Genomic DNA, 20,369 nt, shown 5'->3' on the forward strand with positions numbered 1-20,369 from the left:
ATCATCTCAATATTCAGGATAATCCTAAGCCTAATATGTATTCTATAATGTTGTGGGCCCCTTCGTTTTGCACCTGTTTTTTAAAAGGGAAATGATTTATGCGCTCCAATGTTTTGATAAACATGCGCTCCAATTTTTGTCATGTAGTATTTAAAGGGCTGTCAGTGGTTGCCAAAAAGCTCTTAAAGCCTTTAAATGCTACACGACAAACATGTGGAGCGCATGTTTATCAAAACATTGGAGCGATGAAATCATTTTCCTTTTCAAAATTCAAAGTAGAAGTTACTGATGCAAATAATGAGATTTTATACTAAGATCGGAGGACTTAACGCCCACACAGCGCGCATATAAAAATCTCCTAATAGTGATTGGACATCTAACTCAATGGTCAAGGCTATGTTCTTCAACCTGGAGGTTAGAGGTTAAATCCTAGCTTACCTATGCTTGAAAAAAAAAATCCTAATAGATAATTAGATAAGTGTTAGTAAAGAGAGGAGTGGCACGACAGCATTCCTCTTTTTTGTGCTACAAATATTGCAAATTTGCATGCCGTAGTACACCTTTTCCCCCAAAAATATCCTTACCTGCAGCCCTATCCATGCATCGAACTTGCCTTTCTGATGCAGGTGCATTATCAGATCATTGAGATCAACGGTTCACGCTGATCCGTGGAATAGAAAGAGTTTTAGTTTGATTAGAATTATATTGTTAGTAGAATATTTTTGGAATGATTTGTGGTGATTTGGACGTCCAAGTAGGGGTAATTTAGGAGTTGTAGACATTTGAGGAAAGGTAGAGAGAGTTTAGGAATTTGAGAAAATTTAGGATCTTTTAGTTTATCTTTCCTAGTTTCTGTAGAGGTAGGAAACGTCCAAACTAAAGCCTATAAATATGGCATTGTAAAACGTTCTCTTTTAGGTGGAGAAAGTTTACTCTTTTAGCTCTTTTGTTCGGAAGAGAAGTTGTAAGTTTTCTTCACAAAAACTTCAATTTGTCTTTTATCTATCTAATCTGTTTTATGCAGGTTTTAAACTTGATGCAAGTTTTCATCCCCATTGATGCAGCCGTTCCTGCTTCAAATTGCACCCATCGATCCACTATCCCTACGCTTGATTATCTCAGCCTATAGCCACCATCTTGCTGTTATCTTATTAACCCATTTGTTTCAAGTAAAACCCACACCCCTTTTTGTCTCTTCTAACCATTCAACACCCTCATATCAAATCAGCCGAGAACATTTTTTTTTTCCCATACTTCCGTTTCTTGTTTCTTTCCCAAAATCAATTTCTTCTTTGAACTCCTACAGCCTAAGAACCATTATACCCTTAGACTTTAAAGAATTTCCAAAAGGGATTTCTATTAGTTTACGTGCCTTTCCACTATCCAACCAACGTAATTAACGCAAAACTGACAAGAAGTTTAGAAAGAAGCTAATATTTTCTCCATTTCAACGTTAAAAAAGTAAAACGAACGAAAGACACGTTTGCAAAATGTTTTTGTCCAATTTGATGGGTTTGAAATTCAAAAGCCATTAGCAAGACATGTTTCAATCCTTCCTCTCTTAGCTATGTGTTTCGTAGTTTCGTAATTCAAGGCTAAATGTCTCAAATCAACTTTAAAAAAAAAAAAAAAAAAAAACCCATTTTAAGAAACTCATTGAATTTCCTTCAATTTTCACTTTTACTAAGCCCTCCTTGCAATATAAATAATTTCCTTTTTCGTCCTGGATTTTTGTGTGTATGAAGCTTGAAGAGGGTGATAGAGTGAAACAAAGAGGAGATAAGATGTTTACATGCATATACTGTCCTAGAACTGGCACTAGAGAAGCCATCAACAACAAAACCAGTAGAAGAGCCAAAGGACTTCTCACTCAGGTATGATCACATTTTTCTCATTATTATTATTAAAAGGCGGCGGATGTTTATCGTTTTCTTCCCTCTCTTTTTTTCTCTCTTTTTTGGGTGGGTGGGGATTTTCCCCTACAATTTCCTACTTTGCAAAGAATTTTTCGATATTAGTCATTAAAAGTTATGAAATGGCTAACTTTTTAAAATATTTTCAAAAGGTCTATAATAAAGTTTTGATGTCCAACATGCATTCAATCAACTCTAAAATCATTTTTCCCTAAGATATTTATTCTTGATGTTTTTCATACTAGAAAATTAAGTTGTTTCTTAAAAACAAGAATTTTTTCGGAAAATATCATATCTTAAGGCTGTGCTTGACATCCATGAAATTTTTTCTTGGTATATTAGTTTAATCAAGTTGTGAGAGAAAAATGGGGAGGGGAGACTTGAGAGAGCATGAGTGGGAAGGGTGAGAAGTGGCTAGACAACGAAAAAAAAAATCGTATTTTGAGTGGAGTTTTCTTTTTCCTTTCTTCATCCTTTTCTTGCCCTCTCCTCACTCATTCACTCATGTCTCTCCCTCTACCACCCTTCCTTACCACTGTGTAAGCTAATATTCCATGGAAAAACTAAGTATTTATTGGCAAAAATCCATTTTTTATATTTTTTTTTGTTCTTTTTCCATTATTACAAAACATGGGATTCATTTAGGACAGATCAAAGACAAGGTGGTCAAAGTTTTCCGAACTTATCGTCACATGAAGCCGCGTTCCATCCCAAATGTACAAATGGAGATGGTCACAACAACTACAACGACAACAAGCAGTGCAAGTAATGGAGATGTTGTGGGGCATGAAGAAGAGCCAGTAGAATGGACGGCCGAGGTTGAGACTGGAGTACATATAGTTTTCATTTCTAAGCCCAACTTTATAGGCAACTCTATAAAGAAAGTATACTTCAGGTATGTTCCGCTTCAACCTGTAGGGGTAAAACCTTGAATCCGAAAGGAAGATGAAGGAAAAAAACTGAAACTGTTTTGTTATTCAATGAAAGATCTCTACATACACAGATGTCTCATATTTATAGACTTTCAAACCTTATTCTCCCTATTCTACAAAAAATCATCTTATAATATTCAAACTCGACTATGACCCTTAACTATAATTCTGACTTCTAATTAGAGTAGGACTAAGAAACCAAAAAGAAAAAGGAAAAAAATCAAAGGGAAAACAAGAAAACCTGTCCTACATGAAGGCCCAAAATTGAAGGCTAGGATTGTTTAATCAAAACAGCTTTGTAAACGGTAGTTTTTGCATATTTACTGGAAAGATGATCCATGGAGGATGCTATGGGTTCACTTGTTCCTTTCTCTATTAATATAATTCTTTGCCATTAGAAAAATGGTGTGAATGATGTGCACAATACAAGTGGATTATGAGACCCTTAATTTAGACAATCCATCAAGTAAAAGTGGAACTTTTGGTAGTAGACCTTTCAAATGAAGAATTTTTTTTCTTCTTTTTTTGGTTTAACACTGTGCGACCAATCCAATATTTAATCACACTGTTTTTGTTTCAGTACTTATTTGTTGTTGAGATTGTTGAGCTTTTTAAAATATTGGATCTTAATTGTCTGGATTCAGTGAGGATATGTTTGATGTGGAGGATGCTCGAGCATGGTGGAGAGACAACTATGAGAAAGTCAAGGAGCTCTACAGTGTCCAAACATGCACTCCACCACAAGAACTGCAGAGCTCTGATGGATTGCATATTTCGACACTACAGAGTGTCCCAGTAACCGATCCACCAGAAGAGGTTAGTCCTACTTTTTTCTTAAATGTTTAATCTTGGTATTTCAGCAAACTGCAATTAATACTGTAATTCCTACTTCTCCATCTTAGATGTTTTCATCTATTCAAATGCTTTTCATTTATTTAATGGTAACTTTATTTCTCTTCTTTTACCAGTAATGTCATACTAGATTTTCTTTTGATTGAATAATTAGAGTGCCTATGAACTCTGAACTTCATACCTCCATTTCTTTATAGAAATGACGTTTCCACTTCTGGCTTTCCTAGTTTTAACAGATTAACACACCTAACTTTACTAGTTACTTTGAAGCATAAGAAAAATATTCACTATTTTTTTTCCTTTCCTAGAGCCCATATAATACTGCTGAGGAGAGCACTGCTGTGGAGAGCACTGTGGTATCCTCGGGCTCATCTGTACAGAACCCGGATTCGAGCCATCACTGCTCCTCGGACGACATTCAGCAGTCTTTGAGTCATAACCATTTGAGCATGATAAAAAATACGTCATCCTCGGACGGAGCTTCCACATCGAGCCCCAAGAGATACTTTTATGATCAAGAGATTGAATGGGTGGAAGAAGATCAACCGGGCGTCTCATTAACGATCAGGTCCTTCCCTGACGGGACTAGGAAAATCAGACGTATCAGATTTTGGTGAGCCAAATTACGCTAGTTTGATGCTATATTTCAAAATTTTATCTTGGGTTTTCATTAGAATTTCTATTCAAATTTTAAGAAAGAATGTGCCAAAAATAAGTAGAGATAGTAAGGAACAAAAAGATAAATATGATAAAGATAGTGGCATGCATAATTCTTTGCCATTAGAAAAATAGTGTGAATGATGTGCACAATACAAGTGGATTATGAGACCCTTAATTTAGACAATCCATTAAGTAAAAGTAGAACTTTTGGTGGTAGACCTTTCAAATGAAGAATTTTTTTCTTCTTTTTTTGGTTTAACAGTTTACGACCAATCGAATATTTAATTACACTGTTTTTGTTTCAGTACTTATTTGTTGTTGAGATTGTTGAGCTTTTTAAAATATTGGATCTTAATTGTCTGGATTCAGTGAGGATATGTTTGATGTGGAGGATGCTCGAGCATGGTGGAGAGACAACTATGAGAAAGTCAAGGAGCTCTACAGTGTCCAAACATGCACTCCACCACAAGAACTGCAGAGCTCTGATGGATTGCATATTTCGACACTACAGAGTGTCCCAGTAACCGATCCACCAGAAGAGGTTAGTCCTACTTTTTTCTTAAATGTTTAATCTTGGTATTTCAGCAAACTGCAATTAATACTGTAATTCCTACTTCCCCATCTTAGATGTTTTTATCTATTCAAATGCTTTTCATTTATTTAATGGTAATTTTATTTCATCTTAATTTCTCTTCTTTTACCAGTAATGTCATACTAGATTTTCTTTTGATTGAATAATTAGAGTGCCTATGAACTCTGAACTTCATACCTCCATTTCTTTATAGAAATGACGTTTCCACTTCTGGCTTTCCTAGTTTTAACAGATTAACACATCTAACTTTACTAGTTACTTTGAAGCATAAGAAAAATATTCACTATTTTTTTCCTTTCCTAGAGCCCATATAATACTGCTGAGGAGAGCACTGCTGAGGAGTGCACTGTGGTATCCTCGGGCTCATCTGTACAGAACCCGGATTCGAGCCATCACTGCTCCTCGGACGACATTCAGCAGTCTTTGAGTCATAACCATTTGAGCATGATAAAAGATACATCATCCTCGGACGGAGCTTCCACATCGAGCCCCAAGAGATACTTTTATGATCAAGAGATTGAATGGGTGGGAGAAGATCAACCGGGCGTCTCATTAATGATCAGGTCCTTCCCTGATGGGACTAGGGAGATCAGACGTATCAGATTTTGGTGAGCCCAATTCGCTAGTTTGATGCTATATTTCAAAATTTTATCTTGGGTTTTCATTAGAATTTCCATTCAAATTTTAAGAAAGAATGCGCCAAAAATAAGTAGAGATAGTAAGGAACAAAAAGATAAATATGATAAAGATAGTGGCATGATTTTACTTACTGCAATGAGAAAAAAAGCGATCATGATAATTAAGTAAATTGAATAGAAAAATTATCTAAGCTTTTGTTTTGACAATCTTGCAGCGGAGAAAGTTTGACGTGGTGAAGGCAAGGGAATGGTTGAAAAAACACAAAGCCAGATTACATGACCAATACATTGTTTTTGGGATATTCTGATCTCTCTCTCAGATGTACCACTAGGTTTTAGTCACTCCATCTGGATACACTCCATATATGAACCTTTTTGTTTGTTTCCTTTCTCTCAGTAACTGTAAGTTCATGGCCCCTTGCGGTACTGATCTTAAAAAGCATTGTGCACTATGAATTTAACAAAAGTATAATCAGGGATGCATCTGATCTTTTTTATCATGTCCTCTTTTAATACCCTTTTTAACAAAAGTATAATCAGGGATGTATATGATCTTTTTGATCTGTCCTCTTTAAATACTTTTGGAACAACCCCATCTTCCTTTTTTTTTAAATGGCAATAATTATATATAAATAAATTAGGAGGCCGAGATGGACTACTTTCAACTAATCATGAATGAAAAAACTCTGCAATTTTTCATTGTAAGACTACTTTAAAGTTGCATAATATAAGAAAACTAGTATTTTAAATAGAGTGTAATGTTCAAAACTACGCATGTTGTATCAAGATCCATTGTTTTTCACGGAGCTGAAGCCTGAATATGAAGACCCCTTTTGTTTTTCAAGTTCATTAAAATGCTATAAATGCTAGTTTCTTTTATCATTTCATAGCTAGTCCTTTTTCTTTCATGTTAGGGTTTACCTAAATTCATCAAACGGCTCCGGCAACCTCCAATGGCTATGCTCGAGGAACCTTTACACCGAAATCAATTTTGTCCATGCAAAATTAGGATTGGCTAGAAGTGGTCTGTGATTGCAAGTCCTTGATGCCTTTCAATCGCACACAACATTGCAATGATGTAACTCCCAAGGATTTGCAATCGCATAGGATCCGCAGCCACTAAGGCCTTGCTCAGTTACGAGACTTGGCGCAGAAAATGTTGGAAAAGGGGGTTAAAATCCATCAACACTTCGTTGACATCGTGTTTGGTTCCCGTCCCAGCAGCAGTGTGTCCTCCCCAGCTTTTCTTTCATGTTTCTAAAAACCCCAACACAGATTCCAGCCCTTTTCCATCTTCCAAAAGTGGAAAATGAGTGGAATCATTCTCTCTCTCAATTTTCTATTTCCTTTTCTTTTCTTCTCTCCACATCATTTCCTTGGGTTTTCCGAACCAAGCAACTAGGGGTGGTCAGAACCGAACCAGAACCGAAGAACCGAACCGGAACCGAAGAACCGAACCGGAATCGAACTGTAAAAAAATATTTTTGGTCCGGTTCGGTTCCACTGATGAAGAACCGAACTTATTCGGTTCGGTTCCGGGTCTAATCTTCTCGGTTCGGTTCCAGAACCGAAGAACCGAACTTTGGATATATATATATATAATATTTTTATATTTCTATTATACATATACTTAATAATATAAATTACTTATAATATTAATAAGTAATAGTTAATACTATTCTTATAATAAGAAATAACTTATATTATAACTTTAATTAAAAGTTTTTATAAATTATAATTAATAATTAATAATTAGCCTTTAGAACCGAAGAACCGGACCGGACCGAACCGATTATGTTCGGTCCGGTTCGGTTCGGTCCTACTGTGTACTACAGTTCGGCTCGGTTCTTATGGTTCATGGAACCAAGAACCGAGAACCGAAAAAAAAGGAACCGAGAACCGAGAACCGAACCGGTTGGCCACCCCTACAAGCAACGCAACTGATTTTAGCCTATAGTGTACAATCCAAATCTATCATCTTGACTAAATAATCAATGACTTAAACCAATATGGTGACCCCACGTATTCTAATAGAGACCCTCTTGTTGGAATCAGCCAGAATTGGTGCCTAACACCTTATGGTTCCGTAACCTGGTTACAAACCCACTTAAGCACGGTTCGTTTGAGATTGTGGCATTCGATTGTGGTGGCCAATTGTGATTATTAATTTTGAGTCCAATAATCACAATTGGCTGCCCCAATCCCAAACGAACATGGGCTTAGAAATGCAGACGAGGGATTGTAGAGTGAACTACAGGTCATAGGCCCTTCCTAGGTTACGAATCTAGTTAAGTTCTGAGAGGTTCGAGTGTTTTCGCTCCAACTTCAACAAATACAGACTGAAAAGGAAACACAAGCCCACAAAAATTAGTACGTGGGGCGAGCGTTGGAACCGCATCTTACGACAACCACATTGGAGTCTAGGATGAACAAGCCCACAACTTAGATGGTTTTTTGCTAAGACGACTCAATTACTCTACATTTTGTGATCCTTCACATTCCACATATAACCCATTGACATGAGAAAAGAAATTGATAAAACTCAAAGTTAAAATTTGATATTTCAAGACTATGATGCAGTAGCATCACTACTCGTCCACTCCTAAAACGAATATAAATGATACCCCAAAAGGCAAATCAATCAGAAAACAACAATTCAGATCTGGTCACACAATTCAATAGATTTCCACTAAACAAAAAACTACTACATTCTACAGTTTACAAAAATAACCAAAACCAAAACACCTTAATTTATACCCATCCAAAGCCCATAAAAGCTATAGAAAAGCAACAAACTCCACATGCCTATCAATCAAAACAGGAAAACAGCAATAGTCTAATACTACGTAAAAACAACCCAGTGAAGAAGAAGACCCAATTCTAAATTAGAACAACAACCCACAAAAACTAACAGTCTAATACAAACTAAAACCAACCCAATGAAGTAGAAGAAGACCCAATTCTAAATTAAAACAAAAACCCACAAAAAACTAAGATTCAATCTCCCTTACCAGGCCCATATCCTACTAATCCGAACCCGACCAAGTCGCTATCATGCCGGCTACTAATCCGAACCCAACCGAGTCTCGATCATGCCGGTCTTCCTCGCATAAGCGAAAATCCCACCAGCTTCAATAACAGGCCCAGCATCCCCAATTGGCTTCAATCCATACTCCTTCCCAGTAGTATGATTAATCAACCTACACTCTGCAAGCTCAATAGTCACAAAATCCCCAGTAGACTCACATAACTTTCCCTTGGATTCCAACGGGTAGATTTCCCCGGTGGCGACGGAATTCTTGAAGAAAATCCGAGCATAAGACTCGGCAAGGACCGCCCTAACTCTGGCTGCGCCGAGGGCCACCGGAACGTGCTCACAGGAGGACCCACATCCAAAATTGGCGCCGGCGATTATGATTGAGAATTGGGTTGGGGTTTGGTCTGGTTCTATGAATCGGATTGGGTAAGAGGAAGGGAGGCCGATTAGGGCCAGGGCTCCGAGTGTTTGGTATTCGTTAGGGTTTGAAGGGACTAGGGTTAGGTGTTCGGCTGGGATTATTTGATCTGTGTATATGTTGTCTGGGAGGACGAAGCATTGGCCATGGAAGGTGGGGGAAGGGGGACGAGAGGTGGGGGCGGCTAGGGGGATTAGAGAGGGGGGGGGGATGGAGAGTGTTCGAGGACGAAGCATTGGCACCGAGTTTTTTTATATTCGTTAGGGTTTGAAGGGACTAGTGTTAGGTGTTCGGCTGGGATTATTTGATCTGTCTCTATGTTGTCTGGGAGGACGAAGCATTGGCCATGGAAGGTGGGGGAAGGGGGAGGAGAATTGGGGGCGGCTAGGGGGATTAGAGGGGGCGGATGAAGAGTGTTTGAGGGCGAAGCATTGGCACCGAGTTTTTGATATTCGTTAGGGTTTGAAGGGACTAGGGTTAGGTGTTCGGTTGGGATTATTTGATCCGTGTCTATGTTGTCTGGGAGGATGAAGCATTGGCCACGGAAGGTGGGGGAAGGGGGAGGAGAGGTGGGGGGAGGCTAGGGTGATTAGAGGGGCGATGGAGAGTGTTTTAGGGGGGTTTGGAGGGGAGATGGGGTTTTAGGGAATTAGGGATCGGGGAGGGGTGGGGTGGGAAGAAATGGGGGGAGGGGGTGGGGTGTTTTTTAGAATAGAGGAAGGTTGGATTTGAAGAAGCTGATGTTGATGCTGATGTTGCTACTGTTGTTGCTGCCACCATTGCCATTGCCTTGGACCTCTCTCTCTCTCTCTCTCTCTCTCTCTCTCTCTCTCTCTCTCTACGCTTTTTGTTGTGTGTAAGTCCACAGCCCTACTATTTGGGGTGCAACTTCGTTCGGACTCAAACCAAACCCAACAGATTCAACCTGATTTTGGCTCGAGTTGGGTTGGAGTTTACGCCTTGGCAACCCGACCCGACCTCCCTCTTCTAATTTTATGTTGATTTTATTGGGGTTATGTTTTTTTCTTGTATTTTTCTGACCGACCCGATTCAATCCGATCCGATTTCAGGTTAGATGGATTAGGTTAAGGTTGAGAGATTTAGAGGCAGGTTGGGTTAGAGTTGACCATCCTCAACCAACCAGAGGCTCGGGTTAGGGTTGAGGGAATGTGACGCAGGGAGCGTGAGAGCGGCAACACCAAGATAAAGATTGACACGAGCTGCACTAAAATAATCTCGTGGGGGTTTGAAAGGCCAGGCCACGGTTTGGAGAAAAGCTCCAACATAACAAATGACCGAAGTGAAGCTCCTTCACCCACGTGAACGAGCCAATGCTCTTCACAACAGATATCCCAAAAATAAACTTTAGTCAAATCTATCTTTCTTTCCTCATGCCATTACATTATATAAAAAACCAAAACCTAAGAATAGCAACCCTAAATTCTTGCCTAACTATTATTCTCAATCTTTTAACTAAAACAAGATAAATAAAAAGAAGAAACATGACTAAAACTTTCCTTAAATAGTAATCCTGTAATATAATTATACCATATCCTAAAACTGCCTATAACTTAGCCGAATCAACTCCAAATAGCGTAATCTTGGGCTCTTTAGATAGGTAATCGAAAAACCTTTCTAAAAACACCAAAATCATGCTAAAAGAACAACATTTGACATCCCAAAAAAATACCACAAATAAAATGACGAAAATAAGAAATTAAAAATAAAAGATTTGATCCACACCGCACGTTCTGCATCATTCACCCCCGCTTGAAGAAAACTCGACCTCAAGTTTAGGCCAAGGCACTCTCAGATCCAAGGCCGTCGTCTCATGGATGCGGGCTTCGAGTAATGCTAACTGCGTGAAAGACTTCACCCGTTGTTGGAGATCTTCGTTCTCCGCGGCTAGATCAGACAGGCCGACGCTAGGCGCACCGACTTCTTCATCCCGTCGTGCATTCGTCGGGGATCCCTTGAGCTCTGATACCAACTAACGAAGGGAGCGTGAGAGCGGCAACACCAAGATAAAGATTGACACGAGCAGCACTAAAATAATCTCGTGGGGGCTTGAAAGGCCATGCCACGGTTTGGAGAAAAGCTCAAACATAACAAATGACAGGAGCGAAGCTCCTTCACCCACGTGAACGAGCAAATGCTCTTCACAACAGATATCCCAAAAATAAACTTTATTGATCAAATCTATCTTTGTTTCCTCATGCCATTACATTATATAAAAAACCAAAACCTAAGAATAGCAACCCTAAATTCTTGCCTAACTATTATTCTCAATCTTTTAACTAAAGCAAGATAAATAAAAAGAAGAAACATGACTAAAACTTTTCTTAAATAGTAATCCCGTAATATAACTGTACCATATCCTAAAACTGCCTATAACTTAGCCAAATCAACTCCAAATAGCGTAATCTTGGGCTCTTTAGATAGGTAATCGAAAAACCTTTCTAAAAACACCAAAATCATGCTAAAAGAACAACATTTGACATCCCAAAAAAATACCACAAATAAAATGACGAAAATAAGAAATTAAAAATAAAAGATTTGATCCACGCCGCACGTTCTGCATCAGAATGCTATCTCTGGTTGGGCTAGGGCTGGCATCAACCCAATCCAACCGACAAAGTTGCTCCCCTACTGAGGTCAGTGTGGAATCCACTTAAGGTTCGATCCACAAATCGGAGGGCTTGGATCATCACGTAGAGGAGATTTTTAGGGCAAAACATAGGGAAGTGATAAATCCGCCCCTTTTGATTACTTGGGACACCCAGCAGCTGACTGCAGAGGGGCTGATCTACTTCACATCAGAAGCATTCAATGGGCATGATTGCCATGTACACTGCTGCTGGGTGTCCCAAGTAATCAAAAGGGGCGGATATATCACTTCCCAAAACATATACAAGGAAAGGCCCAGTAAATGAATGCTTTAGATCATCTAAACATGTGGAGCCCACAGGCCTTTGGATACTGACATTGAGAGATGCTTAGGATCTCATTAGAGATCTTTCCCCTCTTTTCATCTCTCAAATGACCAGGCTCCAATTAAGCATCACAGACTGTTGATGGTGATGGTGATGGTGCTTGCCAGCTCAAAATGAACTCCATAATTGCTTGGAAATTTACAAATCCTTCTCTTACATATTGGCCATGAAACTTGCAAATAAATAATAGATTTTATTCATTTATAATGATAAATAAAGATCCAGGAATAGCAGTACCGGAAAATGGAGCATAGTACCGGAAAATGGGTAATATGATTATGAAGAAATTTGGGAAAGGTAGGGAGCCCTCAAGAAACACATCTACAGTGTGTAGTGTTGGTTGATAGCATCAATGTCTAAGCCCTTTAGTTTGGCAAACGATTCCACCCTTCCTTTCAGAGTGTGGAGCTCCCTCAACCTGTAAATGCAATAATAAGAAAGATGGTAACAAATTAGACAGTGTACACAGTTAGGGATTAGGTTTATGGGAGGGAAGTGGGAAAAAAACTAGATAAAGAGAATTGCCATGGAAACAGAAGAGGGAAAATAACATGTTGTTAGTTGTAGGGGTTTTAAATGTTATGAAAATACCCTTCTTGAAGAGTATTTTCATACATTGGTGCCCTCCATTCAGATCTAAATTCTAAAATGCTCCGTTGGATTTTGTATCTACGTCTGGGTCACAATCCAAAATAATTTCAAGGATTCTGTTACTAACCTTGCAATCTCTGCACGCCTTTTAGCTTCTTCAGCCATCATATTAATGTCTCTGAAGTGGTCCGATCGGCAAACATCTTTGTCTCTATCGACTGAAGTCCATGCAGTGTACGCTGCTCACGTGCCCATGCCACCTCTCGAACTTCCCTACCAAAGTCTTTCTGGTTTGTAAATGCCGTCTGCTCAAACATAAGGCCGACCGTAAAGAAATAGAAGAAGAGCCATTAAAAAAATATGGGATAACAGGTATAAAAGTATTTGAATGGTAAAATTTAAATTTACTGACCCTCTGATCCAGAACCAGACCCCAGGCTTTTCCACTGAGTGCATATTGAACACAGAATTTGAGAGGATCAAGAAACATGTAAGTTACAATATTAAAGAGCCAAACAACTCCAGTCCAACGCTAACCGATGCTTTTTATTCCAGCAAATTTCCAGTTTGCTTCGGCAGATATGACGGTAGCAACCTGCACAAGAGAGGACATTCCACTGGTTCTAATATCGAATCTTTCAAAACAAAATAATGGAAACAGAATGTGAGAAATGATAAATTGTTTGATTCACAGATTGCGATATAAGAACACGCATAACTAGCACAACAATTCCAGAAGTGAAAAAGAGAGAGTGTAATGTAGGTTTGAAGAAGGAAAACAGAAATGCGAAAACAATAAGCAGCAACAAAATTAGTATAATAATGAAGAACCACTGAAAAGAAAAGCAAAAGTTAAGGTTTCGGAATGTCTTTTGGGTGTGATGGAAATAGAAACATATTTGTTTCGGACGAAAATTTCGGTAGATATCCTGTAAATTTATGGAAACATATGCAAATGACGGATATAGATGTGTGTGTGCTGAGTTAATATTCAACACTTACTACGGGCACAACTCTGGTTGAGTTTTTACTACAAAATCGGGCTGGGTTCGGGTTGATTCCAATTCATTTTCAGCAGAAGCTCAACCCAACCAAACCCAAATTGTACCCTCGACACCAACTGATTGGGAAACTAGTTAAACTACTTATACCCTGATGAGTGTCAATTTCTAGTGGGAAAATATCGTTTATCATAGTGCAAAAACAGTGGTATGTGGGTGAGACGAAGAGAAATTGGAAGCAAGGGACAAGGGCAATCTACCTATATGAACACATGCGCATCTAGATATGTGTACATCCACATGTATTTGTGTATGTAGATTATGTAGACAAAATTAGGACAATAAAATCAATCCAAGGCCCAATTTCCCAAGTAAAAGTTGGGCTAGCTGATGTCATGTTGTTACTTAATAACCAACTGCGAATTGATGGCTGTTAATTTACTTAAGAATCATCAATCCATCCCAGAGGCATACCGGTTGCTATGGTTTCTTCTAACCTATGTCACAAATATCGTTCTCTGGAATTTCTCGGCAAGGGAAAATCTCGGGATATATTAATGTTTTTATATTTTTTTGTTTATATCGGGGAAAAAAACGATACAATAAAATTATTTATAATTATATAAAATATATAAATTAAAAAAAAAAACATTAAAATATCGTAAAAATATTGTGATATTATCGCTATATTTTTAAAATTTTGAGTATTATATTGGGATTTTGTCGTTTTATCAAAATATTGCGATAAAAATGCTAAATTTTGAAAATATCGGATATATTTGTGACATAGCTTCTAACTTGAGCAATCAAAATGAAGTAGAACTACAGAAGTCTCAAAGGCAATACCATTTGTGCGATGATGAAAGCGGCAACAAGCAGAAGACCTGGGCGTTCCAGGAGAGACCAGCCCCTTGAGCGCGTCACAAATATTAAGGCCTGGCTAATGGTACTCACTTGAAGATATACTGCAGATGCCAGCATCCTTTGGTTTGCGTCTATAGCATCTGTATCGTTATTTTTTATCTCGTGTTTATTGAGGGTGTTGACGTGGAATATTTTCTGAAAAATAAAATAAGTGAGAATTAAGACTTCATGCCAGCACATGTGAAAATGTGTATTTTATCTCTATGTGACAAATGTGTATATGAGACACACTTAATATTGTAGACGGCCCATAAAAGGAGGTAATGGGTCACTAAAGAAAAATGCACTGATAATAGTTAATCACCAAGCATGGGTATAGAAAACCAGATAAAAGTAGTGAGAACAGTGAGAACTGTGGCAACAATTGCAAGTAATGAAAATTACCAGCAGAACTAAAGAACACAAACCAAAACCACAAGTTGAAAGGCACGAAAATTACCAGCCGAGCTAAAGAACACAAAGCAAAGCTAAACATATACAAGATGAAGGAAACACGTGCTTACCAATTCCCAGGGCCCAGGCATCTTTTTTATTTTTTTGAAAAAATAATGTCAGCCATGAAATTCCATTTCCCACAGATACCAGGATTTTTGGGGAGTGCCTTAAATGTATTTTGTCCATTTACAGTCGGTAGTTTTTCTCATTCCACAAAAGAGTGTTTTTGTTGTGAGGAAAAAATTGGTAAAGATATGGAAATGTGAAGTCTTTTTTACAACAATGAAGAACCAAGAGGAATACGTACTGCAAAAAAATTAGTGTCATGAGCTACCCAGAAGAATATAACGGTCATGAGAGCAAGATAAGTGCCAATGACAACTCCAGTTGCAAATATTTCAGTGAGCTTCCAACTGTCAAGAAGTGGAGAAGGCTTGACTCTGTCCTTGGAGATAGTCATGATAGTACCTGGAAATGGGCTCATAAATTAGCAAATATTATAAGAAAGACGAAAAACAAACAAAAATTTCAGCATTATGCAATGCGTATCAAAATGACGGATGAAAAAATATTCCACAACCAAACAGGCAATTCAAGCTAAGAGTTTACTGCTAACCATCATTAAGAATGGCAATGACAAGAACCATGAATGGAGGAAAGTCGAATCTCCAGACCAGCGTCAGCAGCATAAATCCTAGCTGTTTCCACAGAAACCCAGAATGTTAAAGAGAAGCCATGGCTTCATGCTGGAGGAAAAGTTATTGCATTTTAAACATTTACTTCAGATAATATCTTAGCAGATCCATATATCAACATCCATGAAAGGTAAACCTACTCAAAGACTTATTTTGAACAACGAGAGAGAGAGAGAGAGAGAGTGGGGGGGGGGAGGAAAATTGACAGCTTACCACAATACGAATAGTGATAGACACAGCATATATCTGCACGAGAAAGAAACATGAGTGAAACTGTCAGCATCTACAGTCATAGAAATCTGTTTAGGACAAATATATTTCCCTTCATTAAACTATAAATAAATTGTCTCGATGAACATCAGAAAATAATACACCATGTTTTTCCCTTTTTCTGCAGAAAACCATAGCCTCTTATTTTCAGGAACAAGTGTAATATACCAAATGAAATGATTAAGGTACTTGTGTAAGTGACCCACAATATAGATTTTCAAAGATGAAAATGGATGGAGCTCTACTGTGTACCGCCAAGAATTAGGTAGTTAACAAAAGAGTAAATGATCCTTATATGGGTTACTCAAAACAGATAAATATGCAGTTTTTCATCACACAGACGTTAGCAAGCATTTATTGACTGCCATTAAAAAAAAATATTTATTGACTGATATTGGCCACATGCGTGACACAATACAACTGCACTATTATTTATCATGTTGAACAATCAACCAATTAGTATAAGGGCAAGAATAGGAGAAACATGATGTAACTACTGGTTCTTGCAATAGTTTGGTGATATAGCTTTCGTCGCCAATCTAGGTTGTTTCATTGTTTGACAGGAAAAGAAATTTCCCCCAGTTAAACTCTCTTAAAACAAATCAAAACTATTATAAACATACTCACAGGAAGCCTGGCAGCGGATACATGGACTGATTTGAGCAGGGATTTAAATTTTGGTTTCAGTTTCAGACATAGCTGAAATCGAAATTTCGGCTGAAATTACCAAAATGTGAAATTTCGGGCAAAATTTTGAAAAAAAAAAAACCTTAAAAATTCACATTTTCCTGAAATTCCTGAATTTCGGCTGAAATTTCTGATTTTTGTGATTTCGGTTTCGGTCCCAATCGAAATCCGAAATTTCGGCTGAAATTTAAAACCATGGATTTGAGTAATATAACAAATGTAAAACAGCCCATGAAATAGAAATGCCAGATTTACCTTATAGTTTTTCATTCTCTGGAAAATCGCATGGCTTGTTAAAATAGCACTAATGATTACACTCAGCCCAGGCTCTGTTAGAACTATGTCAGAAGCGCTTCGAGCGGCATCTGTGGCATCTGCCACTGCAATTCCTATGTCAGCCTTCTTTAGAGCGGGTGCATCATTAACTCCATCTCCGGTCATTCCACAGATGTGCTTTCTAGCTTGCAATTTCTTCACAATCTCATATTTATGTTCTGTGGACAAACTCAGAGAAATCAGAGACAAGAATAAGATAAATTCATAAAACTCATGGAATATAAACAGGAGAATTACCAGGAAAGACTCCAGCAAAACCATCGGCTTTCTCTATAAGTTCATCAATTGGAAGGGATGAAGCTGCCTCATCCTTGCTTTCCCCCAACAAAGATGAAGATGGGTACATGTTTGAACCCATTCCCAGCCTACCCCCAGTTTCCTTGGCAATTGCCAATTGATCCCCTGGAAAATTTTCCACGAGCGAACAGCTTAGTGAAGTGTATTTAACAACAGTAGCATTGAGTACCGGTTCAAAAAAAAAATTAAAGGAAACCATTCAAACTTGAAAACAAGGATTTTGGCAACTATGCATGCACTAGCAAACAAGGTAAATGTAACTTTCTTTTGAGAATATGTACTTTTATCAATGTAAGAAAATATTGAAAACAAAGAGGTGCTTTGTAGATTTTACAATTGCAAGACACAACTAAAAAGGAACCCTGCCTATGTGGCTACAAGAAAAAGGTTTGGCCAATTTGTCTGACCATTCAGCAATTATGCAGTGCATATCTTATTCAAGTAAATAATCACACACACACACACACACAGATACAGATACATGTGCATGCACATTTCAAGTAAGTAAATAACATAATGGATGAGATTTAAGGTTATTTATGCCAGTTCCACAATAGCAACATGCGGCCAGTAGCACATGCGAGTTGCAGGTGCAGAAAAGGAAGAACATCTTATGGTGACACACACCTGTGATCATCTTAACGCTCACTCCAAGATCCAGAGCCCTTCTAATCGTTTCCGCACTATCATGGCGAGGAGGATCAAATAAAGGGAGAAGACCGACAAATTCCCAGGGCCCTCCAGGACTTTCCTTAGTTCCTTTAGGTACGTTCTGAAGAAAAGGAATATCCAACCATATTATCAAATGGACTGGAAATATAAGACACTCAGTTGACCAGATAAATATCTCGAGAGTTAAAAGATGAATTACCTGGCGGGCAACTGCAAGTGCTCGAAGCCCACGTTCTGCAAATTTGTCAATTATTCCATGAACGCGTCGTTCTATATCTGACTTATTGCATGCTAGATTGAGAATCTAAAATAACAGGAACAGAAGAATTCAAAAGTTTGATAAAATTTTAAAGTGAAATAGTCATTTGTGTTAATAATTAGTACAATGCAAGATTGATTCGGCTAAAAGCCTTCGATTTTTTCAGTAGCAGCCGAATGAAGTCGAAGGACAAAACAGTAAGAATTCCAGATGCAAAATGGTAAATATGTTAAAAGACAAGGGGCATAGAACACCCCTGAAAGGAGCAAAAAGGGAGAACATCATCTATGTATAAACCACTCTGTCCACCTTATGGCTTTCCAAGCTGTCTGACAGAATTTGATTCCATTCACACAGGAGTTTCTATGAATGTTGAAGCATGCACGAGGCTGGAACTTTCATCAAATGGTACAAAGGAGGGATTCATATCCAATTCGAACGCTAATACCCATATGAGAATATTTTACTAAGATAAATAACAAGTAAAGTAATAGATGAAAAAAAGAAGATATTGTAGTCTGAGTTGGTTCTAACATCTTTTTAATCATCACGGGCTTCCATAATCTACATACCCAGTTTATTTCCAAAATTGACAGCCACACATTCATTAGGAAGTCCCGACTCTAATTGTGAGCTTCTTGTGTGTTTCACTTCAGATAAAATACAAGATGGAGCTTTAAAATCAGATTGAAGAATGAGAACAACACAATATTACAACACTGCCATCCACAAGTCTCATGACGGTTTAGCTTCCCACTAGACTTGGAAATGTTAGGCAGCTTCCTGCAATTCCAAGTGATAAAATGGATCCTAAGAAAAACTACAAAATCAATGGGAGAATATTGGTGGCGAGGACCTGCCTAGCCAAGTACGCCACAAGCTCTAAAGGGACCTGTCAATCATCTCAAGCTAATCCGTAGACCATTTTATGGAGTCCTGGGTGTGACTTTATTTCAAAGGTTATGGACCAGAAGACTGCCCAATTTCAGAAAACTTGTCTTCCCATGGGCAAAAAATTAAGCTGAATTCCACAAATAAGGTTGCCATAGCATGTTCACAAAATGTCTAAATGTCTCTTTTCCCAAATTTAGATGTAGCGATAAAAAAAAATTCAGATAAATGGTAATGATCATTGATTAACACTAGTTATAGTCACTAAACATTGATTGGGAACTTTATATACTGATATAGAAATAAAAATAGATAATATTGAGAATTACACATATTACTACTAAGTACTAATCCTGTGGTTATTGCCAATCGATTAATAATCAATCTTGCAATGAAAAAAAGGACTTGTTTTTTCCTTTCCTTATACTTACAGTATATTAATATAGATCGTTCGAAAGATCAGAACATGTGGGAACAACAAAATATATAAAGATATAGCAGAAAAAATTGACTATTTATTCATCTATATCAGAAATTTCTGGAGGACAAATTGGTTATATGATCCTCACGGACCGGAAAATTATTGGGCAGAGCTGGATTTGAACCAGCATAGACATATCACCAACGAATTTACTGTTGGTACCCCTGTCATAAGTTCATAACAGATTGCCAACTATCACTTATAATGCAGTGAAAAAAGAACAATTCCGGCATGTAGGCAAGAGTATTAGCATTATATGCAAAACAAACAAGATAATTCTCAATTCATGAGTTCATGTTTGGACATGTCATCTTATAAGATAGGACAAAGAAAATCACCATGTCGCACGAAATAAAACAAAAGAAACAGTACATACATGCAATGTCCTTCAGAGCTGGACCAGTTGCTTAAATTATTAGTGAACTGTGCAATTCCTCGATTAGAGCATTGGTCTCCAATGCCTGTCACAAATTATTATACATTAGAAACTTAAAAACATGATTAGATAACAGTTCAAATAGAAATTAGCAACTGAATTTCCACTATTTTATGTAAAACATCAATCAAAGGTTTCTTCTTTTGTATAATTGATTATATACAGCCATTCGAAATCGCAAAACGAGATTATAATCAAACAAAATGAAAAAGCTTTGAGATAGGGCATGAAATTAGATAGAAAATTAGGGAAAACGAGATAGATTTATACTGACCGTGTAATACGATGAAGGGAAGTGAGGATGAAGATTGAAAAGAGATTAAGATGAAGATGATTTGTAGCAGTGGAGCAGCCATTGA

General features: G+C 37.8%; 2 pseudogenes; both read right to left on the bottom strand.

Moving 5' to 3' along the window:
* Positions 1-8,651: 8,651 nt before the first annotated feature.
* Positions 8,652-9,278, bottom strand: LOC143892965 (3-isopropylmalate dehydratase small subunit 1 pseudogene; annotated as a pseudogene).
* A 2,863-nt stretch (positions 9,279-12,141) lies between these two features.
* Positions 12,142-18,254, bottom strand: LOC143878348 (plasma membrane ATPase 2-like; annotated as a pseudogene).
* Between the last annotated feature and the right edge of the window lie 2,115 nt (positions 18,255-20,369).

Source organism: Tasmannia lanceolata, unplaced genomic scaffold (genome assembly GCF_043159265.1).
Source record: "Tasmannia lanceolata isolate RefF3 unplaced genomic scaffold, GAP_Taslan_0.1 ptg000002l, whole genome shotgun sequence".
NCBI classification, from domain to species: Eukaryota; Viridiplantae; Streptophyta; class Magnoliopsida; order Canellales; family Winteraceae; genus Tasmannia; species Tasmannia lanceolata.